General features: G+C 35.5%; 1 protein-coding gene across 4 annotated transcripts in view; it reads right to left on the minus strand.

Moving 5' to 3' along the window:
• Window positions 1-16,222, minus strand: part of FAM117B (family with sequence similarity 117 member B) — a 119,561-nt gene that overhangs the window by 52,045 nt on the left and 51,294 nt on the right. The window lies entirely within an intron of this gene.

A 16,222-nucleotide genomic window follows, 5' to 3' on the forward strand; every position in this document is an offset into this window, starting at 1 on the left:
TCCACGCAGGTTCTCTTGGTCCTCATACTTATAATTTCTCCACTTGCTTTCTCTTTCTAGAGAGGTAATTACAGAGCTCGCATATCCCCAGGTGTTTTAACTTGTGGTCTCTGAGTCTTTATTCCTGCCTCTCTTCCTCTGACTGCCTTGTCTATCTCACATCCATATTCCTCTAGCCTCCATTCTCCTTCTCAGGTCACCCACCCACAGATAAATAATATAGGACTCCATGGTAGGTCTCTATAATTGGGAAGTAAATATGTTATAAAAACAAAACTTAGGGGGGGTAGCTAGCTAGGTGGCTCAGTGGGTTGAGAGCCAGGCCTAGAGACGGGAGGTCCTAGGTTCAAATCTGGCCTCAGACACTTCACAGCTGTGTGACCCTGGGCAAGTCACTTGACCCCCTTTGCCTAGCCCTCATGGCTCTTCTGCCTTGGAACCAATACCCAGTATTGATTCCAAGATGGAGGGTAAGGGTTAAAACAACAACAACAAAAAAAAACAACTTAATAAAAGCAAACAGAAGGGAGTATTGGAAACATAATACCTGGATACAGATATTCAATCTTAACCTTTTCTATAAGATTTAACATGAATACCCTTAACATGAATACCCAGACAAGAGTCCCCACTGTGTAGAACTGGCAACATGGATGGGGGACAATCTACATTCTGAGTGTGTTAAGATCATAGGTTTATTAAAATACCAACTTAGTTAACATCTGGTCTAACACTGGATAAGTGGGTCAAAGGATAAAAATGGAGAAGCATTAAGTTAAAAAGGGAAAAAATAAGAAAAACAATAGAAATAATCACTAGAAAAAATGTTTTAACTTGGCTTAAAAAAATACAGGTTTGAAAATATACACTATCATTTAAAACTATCACCAAAAAGTCACAAAATTAAACACTGCCAGTTTTTGCAAGGTATTTTGGCAATACAAAGCTTACTGAGTACATTTTCATACAAATGTCTGTACTCAATTCTGGTTGAGCTGCAAAACTAACTTTAATAAGACTGTGGGGAATATGCCTTAAGAATCTTATCCTTCAATACTCTCTGGATCTGTGATTTCCTTTGTGTGTATATTTTCCCGCTACCCAACAGACTACAACCCTCAAAGTAAGAGAGAGTAATCAAGAGACTCAGGGATCAAAATAATTCAGAATCTTAAGAACAACAGGCTTTGTTCTGAAAATCAGCAAGGCCAATTTTGGACCACACCAAAAGTCCAAGTCATTAGTAGTCCTAGATACAAAGACTTTCTAGGTTAGTAGGATTTTGCAGGATCTGTGGACAGAGGCTTTAAGAACCCAGAGACATTATAATCCACAACCACAGTGAGGAATTGGTATAGGAAGGAATTCATGAAAAAAAAAAGTTATAAAGAGGGAAGTTCTGAATAAAAGATAAGACAACTGAAAAACAGGAGGCAACTTAATTCCATGGTAAATCAATGTAACAAAAAACTATGGGTATCACAAAAAATGATAAAAGTAAAGAAATTTAAACATAAATCTATGATTCTACAAATTTAATTACTATTGTCATGACAAGGAAAAGGTATACAAAGAAACTGAAAAGATTTACATTAAATAATGCAGAGCAAAAAAAAGGAGAAAAACAGTACATAATAATGTTATAAAAAGAAAAATAAATATACAGAGAAAAATATAAAATGTAAGCTCCTAAGAGGTAGGGCAATGTTGTCTTTGTGTCTTTCTACACAGGACATAGAATAGTGAATATTTAATTTTGTTGACTTAAAGTTCTTAGTTTTAGAGCTTTCCTAAAGGATTTATAATAAAACAATGTTCACCTCCAGAAAAAGAAATGATGGATTAAGAGTACAGATTTTAGTATATTTTCTTCTGTTTCTCTTCTTTTAAGGGGGGAGGAGGGGGAAGACAAGGCTAATGCAGAAACCTATCTTGTATATCTCTACATATTTGTAATGGGATTTTTTTTCTTGTTTTCTCAATGCGTAGAGAAGGCAGAAAATTTGGAAGGGAAGGAAGGAAAATAGAATCAAACCACTTCTTCATACAAATATAAATCTTATACATAGGAAATTAGACTTCTGTTAAATTTTTAAATGTACATTACATTTAAAAAGGTAATAGCAAAACTATCAATTATTTATACCTTTTAAACTTTTTTTTACATTTCAATATTTTCAGTATTTCAATACTTTCAATATTTTGATGCTTTTCTTTTTAATTAATTTGGCATTTCATTCCTTTCCCAGTAACTTAAGAGCATCCAAAGGCACTTTCCTTTGAAACAAATAAGTATGCTCAAGTAATCCAAATCAATACTTGGGCTATGTCTGAAAATGTGTGTCTCATTCTGCCAAGGGGTAGGAAGGGTGCTTAAGTTATGACTGGTCACAGCATTGATAAGGCACCATCATATAAAATGATCTTCTTTTGCTCATTTCACTCTGCATTGGTACAAACAAATATTCCCAAATTTTGCTGGAGGCTTCATAGTTATAATTTCTTATACTACAATAATATTTCACTTTATATGCTACAATTTTTTCAATTATTTCCCAATTAATGACTACCCTCTTTGTTTCCAATTGTTTGCTAAAACAGGAAGTGCTACTATAAAAAGGTTTTAATTAAAGCCCATTCAATTTTCACACACACTTAATGAATAATAATTTGTCCTTATGTTAAAATGATTTCATTTCTTCCTTTTTCTATCTTCTACCCACATAGTCTTCCAAATTCTCAACACAGATATTTCACAAAGCTAGAAAACATTTGTAAGCTATTCTACATATTACCCACACACTGGCTTAACTTTCTTACCACTATTTTTTAAAGATGAATAAGTCACTTAGTTTATAAGTCTGCAAAATCAAGCTTATCATTTATAGTTTCTGTCAGCTGGTTTCTTTTTACCTGATAGAGATCTTCCCCTTCTGCCACTCTGATATATAAACCATTACCTTTTCCAGGTTTCTATAAAATTCCCTTGTACTTAACTGCTTATGTCACCAAAATCTAAGAGGCTGCTAAAACATATTTGAGGTTCATTGATTTTTTGTTCAGTGATGCCTGTTCTCTGAGCTTCATAAACTGTTTCCCCCATTTCTGCTTATATCAATTGATTATATCAATGACAGAAGCACTATCAACTAATCTTCAATTTTTGTCTTAAAACCAATTCAAGAAAGTCATGGAAACAAAACCAAAAACTAAAAACCAACAACTCTTATTCCTTGCCCATCTCTTTAGAAAAAAGTTACCATAAGAGTTTTTGTCCAGTCATTTCTCAATGGGTAAGTGGTCCAAGGATATAAACAAAATTCTCAAAAGAATGGGAAAATATTGTCAATGACAGGAAAAACAATTCCCAATTTATTTATTACATCCATTTTCTGCCATGCTATTTTCTAGTTCTCCCAGTAAATTCTGTCAAATAGTGAGTCTTTCCCCAAAAGCTTTGATCTTTAGGCTAAACACTAAATTGCTATGGAAATTAACTACCACGTGTTGATTACCTAAATTGTTCCATTGATCCACTACTCTAGTTTATAGGTTTCTGCCCTCTCTGCCTTTACTGTCTGTCAAGTTAGACTGGGGCTAGATTCAGCTCTGCAATTTCACTCAACATGTTGAGCTATTCTGAGCTCTACCAGTTCCCAAAGATCTGGGCTACTCTTAATTTCTTACCCTAGGACATGCTTCTCTTGCTTTAATTTTTTCCCTCAGTTTTTTTCCCTCTATTTTGCTGCATATGAAATTCTTGGTTGTCCTGGATCCTTTGCCTTTTAAAAATCCCTTGCCTTTTGATCCTTCGATGTAGAAGCTGCTAAGTCCTGTGTAATCCTGACTATGGACTCATGATATTTAAATTGTTTCCTTCTGTATGCTTGTAGTACTTTTTCCTTGGACTGAGAGCTCTGGAATTTGGCTATAATAGTCTTAGTGTATTTTATTTTTATAGTGATCAACAGATTCTCTTAATTTCTATTTTCTGCTTTTGTTCAAGGATATCAGGGCAAGGGCAATTTTCCCTGATGATTTCTTCTAATATGGTGTGCATACTCTTTTTTATGATTGTGGCTTTCAGGTATTTTGATGATTCTTATATATCTTCTGGTCTATTTTCCAGGCTAGTTGTTTTTCCAGTGAATTGTTTCAGGTTTTCTTCTATTTGTTTTTTCATTCTTCTGATTTAGTTTGTTTCCTGTCTTAGGTATTCATTAGCTGAATTCTTATTTTTAAGCAATTATTTCTTCCTTGAGTTTCTGTTTCTTTTTGGCTAATCCTGTTCTTTAAAGAGTCTTTTTCTTCAGATTTTATTTTTGTTTGTTTCCTTTTCCATTTTGTTCATTCTATTCCTTAGGAAGTTATTTTCATTAGTGTATTTTTGTGCCTCCATTTCCTCAGCCTATCCTAATTTTTAGAAGTTGGTTTATTCAGCAAATCCCCACCCCAGCCCCGCCAGCTCCTGAGTTTTTCTAACAATTCTCTTATTAGATTTTGTAACTTTTTAAAAAAGTTCTTCCAGGGGTCCTGATATCCTTCCACTTTCCTTTGGGGGCTTCATGTTTCCTTCATTGTCATTGTTGACTTCTGCATTTGCATTTTGATCTTCTCTGTCAATAAAGTAACCCTCTAAGATCAGGGTTTTTCTTTGTCTTTTGCTCATTTTTCTAACCCCTCCCCCAATACTTTATTTATCTATTAAAGTTCTTTTCTGCTCCTAGGTAGAGGGAGTACTGTTCCAAGCTTGTACAGTACTCTTTCCTGATTCTTGGGGTAGGCCTGCCTGTCTTTTGTTTCCCAGGTTTCCTCTTCAAAGGGTGTGGTCCTACTAGCTTGTACTGGGACAGCTTGTAGCTGTTTCCATCCAGCTAGATTCAGTTTATATTAATAACCCCACTGTTGTTTTCTGCACTAGGCTGGTCCCCATTCTGCTGCTTCCCTGCCTCTGCCAGTGGCTTGAGGTAGGCAGGTTCTCTCCTCTGAGCTCTGCTTCCTCAGGTGATCTGCCACTTCACTGTCTCAGGCCACATGGAAGTGCTTTGGTCTCCTGTCTCTTCTGTCTTTGTTACCTGTGCAGAGTGTCTTAAGTTGACCTGGTCCCCTACCCTGCCACTTTGCTGCCTCAGGCACTCTGCCATTCCATGGGAGTTGGTAGGTTCCTGCCCTCTCAGTTTTCACTGTTTCTGTCAAGTGGCTTAGGCAGGAATGGTCCCTTACCCTGCCCTCTATGCATTCTAAACTTGTTTCCAGTGGCTCAGACTATGCTCATTCTAGTTCTGCAGTTTTGATGCCTCTGCAGGAGGTACCACCATGTCATACAGGTCTGAGTTCTGCCAGTTTCTATAGTTCCTGGGCTGCCTGGGCTACTCTCTTATCCTAGGAGAATGTATTCCTCCTGCACGTGTATTGATTTCAAGACGTGTGAATTTTAGATTTTCTCCACCCTGCTTAGTCTTAGAATTCTAGCAACCAGGAATGTATACACCCCTACTTAAGAATTAAGTGTTGAGGAGGATGGCCTATGACCACCATGTGCTAGCAAGTGACAAATAAAAAACAAATGAAAGACCCCCTGGGCTATCCTAAGTCAAGCTTAAGCTACCATTGGTACATGTGAGACTCAGGAAGGGATGTAAAGAACAGTCTATATATTTTGTGTCACTTCCTCTCTCCAGCCTCTTGCTCTTGCGCTCTCTTGAGGAGATGTTGGGCTCTTTCAGTGTTGGGAGCTCGTGGCAGTGTTCTTAGTGTGCTTGGTGAATGGGTTAGGCTGATTCCTCTTTCTTACCTCCTAAAGCGCTATCCTCCTAGGAGGCCCCTCATCTATGAGAAGGTCTTATGGCTGGAAGCTGAGCTAGACTGAGAAGGCCCCTTGGCCTAGGCATCTGAACTCCTATCTGGCTTGCCAGAGCAGTCCAATTTCCTTTTCTCTCTCTTCTTAATTTCTTCCCTCTACTGTAATTAAACCACCATAAAAATCCCAAACTGACTTGAGTATTTTATTGGGATTGAATTTTAATCCCTGGTGACCACTAGTATAATATATTCAGTCAACAACCCTAATTTTTACCTTTAACAGACGGAAGGTAAGGGTTAAAAAAAAAAAACAGTTACTCAAGTAAAAGATGTAGTAATACATTTTCATTTATATGAAAAATGTGAATGTAAAAAAAAAAAATAGTAGCACATGTAGACTTCAAACTCATTATACAATCAAGCTAAAAAGCCCTTAACACTCTGCCTTAGAATCAATACTTAATAGTAATATAACACAGAAGGCAAGGATTTTTTTTTTAATGTTAAAAACTCATGGGAACTAACAGAGTCACCAAGTGAGAAAGTATCCAGAAGAATGCAGATGCAGAGGGCAGAGGCAACAAGGACATAAAATTGTTTTTTATTTTGTATGTCTTTTGTAAATTTTTTTGTTATTCTGGGACTGAGAAACATCAATAAGCATTTCCACATATATTAAGGATAAAAAAGAGAACTGTACATGAAACTAAGAATCTGTATAATAAATAGCTTACATTTATTAAAAATTGACCACAGCTTTAAGGCTGCTTGTGATTACATCATAATTTTCTTCTACTCATTTAAAAAAATTGTCTAACTACCCTTTTCTATAGGGTTGGATCTCTATCCACTGAGCCACCTAGATTCTCCCAATACACTATGGCAAACTAGTTTCTCTTTGTGCTTGCTTCACTTGCTTTCCTAGTTCTTTTTTTTTTTTAAACTCTAAACCTTCCAACTTAGAATCAGGCCTATATATTGATTCAAAGGCAAGAGTGGTAAGGGTTAGGCAATGGGAGTTTAGTGACTTGCCCAGAATCACACAGACTGGAAGTGTCTGAGGCCAAATCTGATCAACATCTCCCATCTCTAGGACCAAGTCTAAATCCACCAAGCTACCCACCTATCCCCAGTTTTTCTTATAAAACAAATGGTATTTACTATAATTGTATAGTCAATATAATCAATTATATAGTCAATAATAAATAAACATTTAAGTACCTATGATATGCCAAGCTTTATGCTAAGGGAAGGAGACATATGGTAAAAGATAGCCCCTGCTACTTAGGGGAAAGGTGGAGTCTACCTTTGAAGAAAGGGGGAGGGAGGGTACTAGATACAGAAAGGACTAATGGGCTTTAAATATCAAACCAAAGATTTTATATTTGATTTTTTGACAGATAAGGAACCAGGTATATGCATTAAGAAGATCACTCTGGTAGCTAAGTAAAGGATACTGGAGTTGGCTGATACTTTTGGCATTCTGATCAACCAGAAAGTTATTTCAATAGTACAGGCATGAGTAGATGACTGTACCAAATGGTTAGGAATGTTGGGAAACAGAAGGGAGATGTGAGGGACATCACAAAGGTTTTAAACAGGCCTAAGCAACTGATTAGATTTGGGAGGTGAGAAATAGTGAGTAACAGGGGATAAGCCTGGAGGACTGAGAAAATGATGGTGCCCTTGACAATAACAGAGAAGTAAGTTAGTAAGAAGGAAATGGTTTAGAGAGAAATGATAATGAGTTGAGTTTTAGAAAGATTAAGTTTATATCTACATAACATCCATTTCAAGATGTCTAACAGGCAGTTAGAGATGTGACCCTGGAGGTCCAAAGAGGTTAGGGTTGGATAAGTATCCATAAAAATTTAAAATCAGCAGCACAGTGTGTTAATTAAACCAACAGAAGCTGATTCAATCATCAAGTCAAATAGTATAAAGGGAGAAAATAGTAAAGAGCTTAGTGGCAAGACCCAGAAGATCAGATGAGATAGGAGAACTAGGAGAGAGTAATGTCCCAAAATCCTAGAGAAAAAAGGGGAGAAAAGGGTGATAAATGTTGTCATAGAAGGTCAAGAAGAATGAAGAATGTGAGAGGGCCAATGGATTCAGCAATTAAAGAGATCATTAATAACTTTAAAGATAGAAACTTCAATTGATGAGGTCAGATCCCAGGCTGTAGTATTGAAGAGCAAGAGGAAAGAAAAAGAGTATTTGCTGCACATAGCCTTCCTTTTAAAAAAAATTGTTAATTTAAACTAAGATGAAATTTTGGTGTGTGTACACACACACACACACACACAATTTTTTGGGTGAGCCATATTCTCTCCTGTTCATTGTCTAACTGCCCCCCACCCCAGATGGTGAGCAATCTAAATTTACATATGCAATAATGTAAAATATTTTTCCATTAGTCATTTTGTGGAAGAAAATTTAAAGTGAAATAATAGTATGTTTTGGTCTGTATTCAAACTCAATTCTTTCTGTGGAGGTAGATGGTATTTTTCGTCATAAATCCCTGGGACTGATTGCCTTGGACCAGTGTATTGCTAAGAAAAATTAAGTCATTAACAGTTGTTGATCATATAATATTGCTATTGCTATAGAAAATGTTCTCATTCTGCTCACTTCAATTTTCATCTGGATGTTTCCAGGTTTTTCTGACTATCATCCTTCTCAACATTTCTTACAGCACAATAGATTTACATTATAATCATTTTCCACAACTTGTTCAGCCATTTCCCAATTTCTGGACATCCTCTACAATTTCTAATTCTAAACCACCACCAAAAGACCTGTTATAAATATTTTTGTACAAATTGGTCTTTTCCCCTTTCTTAAAAAATGTCTTTGGGATAAGAGATCTAGTAATGGCATTGCTGAATCAAGGGGTATGCAGTTTTGAAGCCCTTTGGGGATAGTCCTAAATTGCTCACCAGAATGACTGGATCAGTTCACAAATTCCACCAATAATGCATTAATGTATAAATGTCTTAAAGAGTTTAGGGACAAAACGCAAGAGAGATAAAGATTTGGGAAAGCTGTGGTGGACAGTTAACTAATTAGGAAAGGGTAAAATGATTACTCCAGAGATGTTGAAGGGCCAGCTGAGGTTATGTAACAAATTTATAGTGGACCCAATCAGGATAGCCATATCATTTTTGCTACTTCCATTCAGGAACATATGTGGAGGAATAATGGAAGCAGATAGTGAGAATGCTCTCATTTTGATTCTTGAAAGGGAATAATCAGCAATATGTTAAGAGGGCAGGGGAGGGGAGGGGGGGGATCTTAGATGAGCAAAGTATGAGGAGTTTGGTTATTGTAGGGAATGATAGATGACCTAGGAAAAAAGAAGAGTTGAAGCACTGCAGCATAGACAAAAATACGGGTTTAGTATTGGACAGCAGAAGGGGTGGAGATAAAATTGTGTTCAAATTAAAGAATTACAGAGTTCACAAACATTAAAATGGTCTATTTTGGGGTAATGGCAAAAATCAATGGTACAACTACATGTGTGGCTGAGATACACTGGAGCACTGTGTAGATAGAATTTGCTCCTCAAGACTAGTCCAACACAGCTCATCTACTGATAACTGTACTGGGTACAGTGTGAATGGATGTTGGGGTGGGGGTATGACAGAGGACAAAAGTTTTGTGGCACTACACCATTCCTCTTCTTCCCAAAATGGTGTTGAGGAGACTGGCTAGGAGCCAGAGGAGAAAATCTACACACATGGCCATCAGTTAGGTTAGAAAATTAGGCTTTAGGGGGCAGCTGGGTATCTCAGTGGATTGAGAGCCAGGCCTAGAGAGATGGGAGGTCCTGTGTTCAGATCTGGCCTCAGACACTTCCTAGCTGTGTGACCCTGGGCAAGTCACTTAACCCTCATGGCCTAGCTCTTACCACTCTTCTGTCTTGGAACAAATACACAGTATTGATTCTAAAACAGAAGGTATGGGTTAAAAAAAAAACAATCTTCATTAAGTGAAAAATTTAGAAATGAAAAGAATTATGGTAAAAATTACCAGATCTATGGAGAGTAGAAAACTTCATAAATAAATTATAAAATCACATAATTATTTTTGACTACATAAAATTTAGAAGGTTTTACTGCAAACAAATCCAACAGAGGTTAAGATAAAGAGAGAAAAAATTGACTAGGAAAAAGTCACTGTAGTAATAGCAAAGGAAACATTCCAATTTATTCAAGAGCCTTTTATCAATTGATAAAGGATCTAAAGATATAAACAGAGAGTCCACAAGCAAAAAATACAGGCTACCTAAAGTTGCAAACTAGGTTCAGCTTGGGATAGCAATTAACTATTTACTGAATTTAATAGGGAAAAAAAGAGAAATATAATTTCCACAATTTTGAAAGACTGACATAATTTCAAATCATCTTCTCCATCCTTAAAAAATCCTGACTTTTATAGACTAAATATTAATAATAAGGAAATGGGTCTTGATCAATGGCACATGTTAAACCTAGTGGAATTGTGTCAGATAAGAGAGGGGGTTAGCGGGAGGGGAGGGAAGGAACATGAGTCTTTTAACCATGGAAAATTATTCTAAATCATCTAATTAAATAAAATTAAAAAAAATATTTTTAAAAATCCCGACTAGACCATACAATCTCCACTAGTTACTGCCCATCTTTTTCCTCCTCGACAGCTAAACTCCTGGGAAAGCCATCAATACTACTCACCTTCACTCCTTCTTACTCTGCAATCTGGCTTTCATTGAGTTAAGATTGCTTTCTCCAAAGTCACCAGTGAATTAAGCCAAATCAAAGGCCTCTTCTCAATCTTTACTCTTTTTAACCTCTGCAGCCTTTTGAGAGTATTAGTGTTGATCATCTCTTCCTTCTAGATGCCCTCTTCTCACTAGGTTTTGGTAATACTGCTTCTCTTTTGGTTTTTCTCTTATCTCTCTGAATGATCCCTTAAGTCTCCTTTACTGGGTTCTTCAGTCAGGTCATACCCATTAAAGAAACCATGTCCCCCAGAAACTCTTCTTGGCCCTTTCCTCTCTCTCCAGGAATTATTAACCAATGGTTTAGTAATTCTTTTTTATACTTTAATAATTATATTTCAATAGAATAGGTTTCCATTATAATTTTCTCTGCATTTTATGCATTTAGAACATTTTTCAGAGAAAGGCTCTATATTCATTGACAGAATACCAAAGGTATCTATGACATAAAAATATTAACAAACCCTTATTTCTTAATTCATGATCTTGTCAGATCCTTTGGGTTCAATTATGCAGATGATTCCCAGATCTTTGTAGCTATCCATCTAAAAATCTTTCCAAAGCTATAATAAAACATCCCAGCCTGACTTCTGATAATGTCAAATTGGCTGGTCCACCCAATCAAGTATCTCAAATTCTCTAGACAAATTTCATATCTCCAGACAAATTTCATTACCTTTCCCCCCAAAGCCTCTCCTCTTTTCAATGATGACTATTAAGAGCACTCTCCTTTATTATCCACTCACTCATCAAATAAACCAATCTGTTAACTAAATCTTATTTATACATTATAACAATATTTTTCATATACACTCTCCTCCACTTATGCAGTATCACAACTAATTCAAGCTTTTATTACCTCTTCACTGAAATATTACAAGTCTTCTAATTAAGTCTACCTGCCTCAAATTCTCATTCTTTTAATCTATTATCTCAGTTGCTATGGTGGTTTTTCTAAAGCATAAAGCTGACTATATTACTTCCCATGCCCTAATCAGTGACTTCTAGGGCCTTACTATTACCTTCAGAATAAAACAAACTCCTATGTATTGGATTTAAAGCTCTCTCTAATCTAATCCCTTCCTATCTTATTTTCTAAATGTTATAATTTTGAGTTCCAAATTCTCTCCTTCCATCCTTTTCCCCCTCAATGAGAAGGCAATTTAATAAAGGTTATACCTGTGCAGTCATGAAAAACATATTTCCACATTAGTCATGTTGTGAAAGAAAACAACAGCATGCTTCAATTTGCATTCAGGTTCTATCAGTTCTTTCTTTGGAGGTGGATAGCACTTCTCAACGTAGGTCCTAAGAATTGCTTTGGATCTTTGCTTTGCTGAGAATAGCTAAGTCATTCACAGTTGATAATTGTATAATATTGCTGTTATCATGTACAATGTGCTCCTGGTTTTGCTCACTTCACTTTGCATTATTTAAGATTTTCCAGGTTTTTCTAAGAGCATTCTATTCATTTCTTATAGCAAAATAGTATTCCATCACAATTATATACCACAGATGGAATCATGCTAAAAGGAATAATGAACTGGAGGAATTCCATGTAAATTGGAAAGATCTCCAGGAATTGATGAAGAGCGAGAAAGGAACAGAACCAGGAGGACATTAGACAGAAAAACAGATACATTGTAGCACAACTGAACATAATGGACTTCTCTACTAGTAGCAATGCAATGATCCAAAACATTTCTGAGGGACTTATGAGAAAGAATGTTATCCACATCCAGAGAAAGAACTGTGGGAGTAGAAACAGAGAAGAAAAACAACTGCTTGATCACATGGGTGGATGGGGATATCATTGGGGATATAGACTAAATGATCACCCAGTGCAAATATCAATAATATGGAAATAGGTCTTGACGAATGACACATATAAAACCCAGTGGAATTGGAAATGGGGAGGGGGGGAAGGGAGGGAAGGAACATGAATTGTGTAACCATGGAAAATTTTTCTTAATCAATAAAAAAAAGGTCAGATACCACAACTTATTCAGCCATTTCTCAATTTCCAATTTTTTTGCAACCTCAAAAACCCTTCTAAATCTTTTTGAGATATAGACCTAAACGTTGATTAAGTTAAAGGGTATACACATTTTTATAGTCCATAAGGCATAGTTCCAAATTGTTCTACAGAATGGTTGGATCAGATCATAACTCCACCAAAAATGCAATACCCCAGTTTCCCCATATTCCCACCAACATTTGTTATTTTCCTTTTCTGTCACATTAGATAATCTGCTTAGTATGAGTTTGCATTTTTCTAATCATTAGTGATTCAGAACATTTTTTTTCTGTTATTATGGATAACTTTGATTTCTTCATCTGAAAATTGCCTGTTCATATCTTTTGACTTATTTATCAATTGAGGAATGACTTGAATTATTATAAATTTGACTCAATTCTCTATATATATATGAGAGATGAAGCCTTTATTAGAAAAACTTGCTATAAAATTTTATCCCCAATTTTCTGTTTTTCTTTTAATCTTGGCTATCTTGGTTTTACTGGGTGCGAAAAAAGTTTTATCTAACAATCAAAATTATCTACTTTATGTCTTGTTTATTCATAAATTCTTCTCTTTATCCATAGATCGGAGGCAAATTATTCCATGCTCTTCTAATTTCTTTTTTAAATATACACATCTATTTTAAGAAAAATTTTAATTTATTTATTCAGCCCCCTCCCCATATCCCAGAAGGCACCATCTGACAAAATATATAGATTATATTTTTTGTCTTTCCATTCAGTTCATTTCCTGGAGGTGAGTTATTTTTCCAATATTAAATATGTAGCTGTATATATTGTGCTCTTGGTTCTATTTGTTTCATTCTTCATTATCTCATGTAGTTCTAAGTTTAAAAAAAAATTAATCTGCTCATCATTTCTTACAGTGTAATACTATTCCATCACAATCACATACCACAATTTTGATTAGATATTCCCCACTTGATGTACATCCTTTCAATTTCTAGTTCTTTGCCACCACAAAGAGAGTTGCTATAAATATTTTGGAACATATAGGTTATTTTCCTTTTTCCCAGATCTACTTGGGAAACAGATCCCCCGCTAGGTCCTCTTTCTTTATGATATCACCCTTTATATCTAAATCATGTGCCCATTTTAACTATCTTGGCACATGGTATGAAGTACTAGTTTACACTTAGTTTCTGGAAAACTCCTTTCCAGTTTTCCTAATAGTTTTTGTCAAATAGTGAGATCCAAACAAGGTTTGGATCTTTGTATTTATTAAATACAAAATTACTTCTGGTTATTTCCTACTGTGTATTGTGTACCTAATTTATTAACACCGATTCACCACTCTGTAAAAATTAAAATAAAAAAATTTAAAATATTATATTTTATAAGATTTATTAATAATCACTAGAAATAAAGGAATAAAAAGGTAACAAAATAAAACCATGTGCCCATGGCTAATCTACCTGTTCAAAGACCCTACTCCACCAAGTGATGACAGGAAGCAAAGAGACCAGGAACCCCACCCAATATATCCCCCTATCTATGTAAGCACCTAATGACAGAAGAAGTCAGTGGGATCCTGGGAAATGTAGTTCAAAGGCACAAGATTTCCAATTACACAACTCTATTTCTTAAACCAATACCAGATTGTTTTGATGATTAAAATGTAATAACAGGTTGAGATCTGGTATGGCTAGGTCATCTTCACATTTTTATTATTAATTCCCTTGATATTCTTCATTTTTTGTTCTTCCAGATCAATTGTTATTGTTTTTTCCAGCTCTATAGACTAATTTTTTTGGTAGTTTGATTAGTATAACACTGAAGAAGTATGTTATTTAGGTAGAATTGTCATTTTTATATTGGCTTGGCCTACCCATGAACAATTAATACTGTGAGGTAAGGTTGGGGATGGGGGATAGTGAATTCTGTGACAGACATATTAGGTTTTAGATTCTTATAGGGTATTTGGTTTGAAATGTACAATAGGCCATTGTAACCATGCAACTGAAGCTGAGCTGGGAGACTAGGACTGGGTAGATCAACATGAAAGTCATCTGAAGGGAGACAGTATTTGAAAGGGAGGAGAGTTGATGAGGTCCATCAGACATAAAGAGACAGAAAATGGCCCAGGATAGATGGTTGGGTATAAACACAATGAAGGGTATATAATATGAATGAAGATACAACAAAAGAGACTAAAAAGGACTCAGATGTATAAGAAGAAAATTAAGTGTGAAAATGACAAAATAAACAGAAACAATAACAAAACTAGAGAGGCGAAGTCATCCAGAAAGAAAGAAAGGTACAAAAGGGTCGAGAGGTATTAGATACTGAGAAAAGGCCATTATATCTGACAATTTAAAAGTTATGGTCATTTTTGTTTGAGGAGATAATATGCTAAAAATCGAAGATGGAATTCAAGGGTTTAAGAACAGGGATAGGCTCTGACAAGAATGGAACCCTATCACAGAGTGGAATAAAAGAAGAATTAGCAAAAAATTATATTGAGGAGTTTTGAGATGTCCAGGAGAGGAGAAGGAGGAGCACAGTATGCATGTCCTCAGTCATTTCAGAAAACTGCAAAGTAAGGTGTTCTGTTAAGAAGAAAAAGTGGTTTTAGAAGTTGAGGAGAGTGAAGAAGGTTAGGAAAAGCTGGTGTGAGGAGTAAGAATCAATTTCAGAGGACTGAGTAATAGTAATAGCTTGCCTTTATAAAGGACTTCAAGGTTTATAAAATATAGTATTTTATTTGATCATCAAAAAAATCTCTAGAAGGTACATGTAGTTATCTCCATTTTACAGATGGAGAAAAAGGAGGCAGACATTAAAGAAGGAAACCAGATAAGTCCCTTTGAGTTTTGTGATCCCATAGTGGTCCCAAGGAGACTAGCTAGATGATTGGACCCAAAAAGTAGCCAAAGGAAGTTTCAAAAGAAATGTTCCAAATGTTTGTCTTTGGTCCTGGAGCTATTAGACATTTTAATTAATGACACAAAGAAAGACAAAGATAGTAGACTTATCAAATTTACAGATAACAAAGTTAAGAAAGATAAGTAACATAATATTGTATAAAGTCAAGAGCCAAAAAGATCTTGACAAGCTCCAAGCTTCATTAAATGTAAGAATATGAAATTTAATAGCAATAAATGCAAAGTCTTGCACTTGGATTTTTAAAAATCATTTTCACAAGCACATGGTACTGCTACACAGCAGTACATCTGAAAAAAAAAATTGTAGTTGCCTGAAACCTCAATAAGTAATTAGTACAATAATGCAGCTAAACTAACTTTGATATTATCATTTTAAGCTATATTAAAAGAGAAAGTGTTCCAAATGAAGGAGACATTAATAGCTCACAATACTTTTTCTTGATTAGGCCATATGTGAAATACTAGGTTTGTTTCTGAGTATTCCATTTTGGGAAAGGTATAGACAAAATAGAAGAGAGTGAGCAAAATGGTGAAAAGCAAGAGGAATTTTACTGAGACCTCTTGCCTTTTACACCACGATCATTTTCCTATAGTCCCCCATTATTGAACATCCCCCTTGTAACAAAGGAAAAAAAAAACCCAATCAAATAACTTCTGTCTGATAGCATCTAGTCTCATAGACCCCAACAATGCTATTAAGAAGCAGAAATGTGTTTCACCATCTATCTTCCAGGAT

The sequence above is a fragment of the Monodelphis domestica genome, chromosome 8 (assembly GCF_027887165.1).
Source record: "Monodelphis domestica isolate mMonDom1 chromosome 8, mMonDom1.pri, whole genome shotgun sequence".
NCBI classification, from domain to species: Eukaryota; Metazoa; Chordata; class Mammalia; order Didelphimorphia; family Didelphidae; genus Monodelphis; species Monodelphis domestica.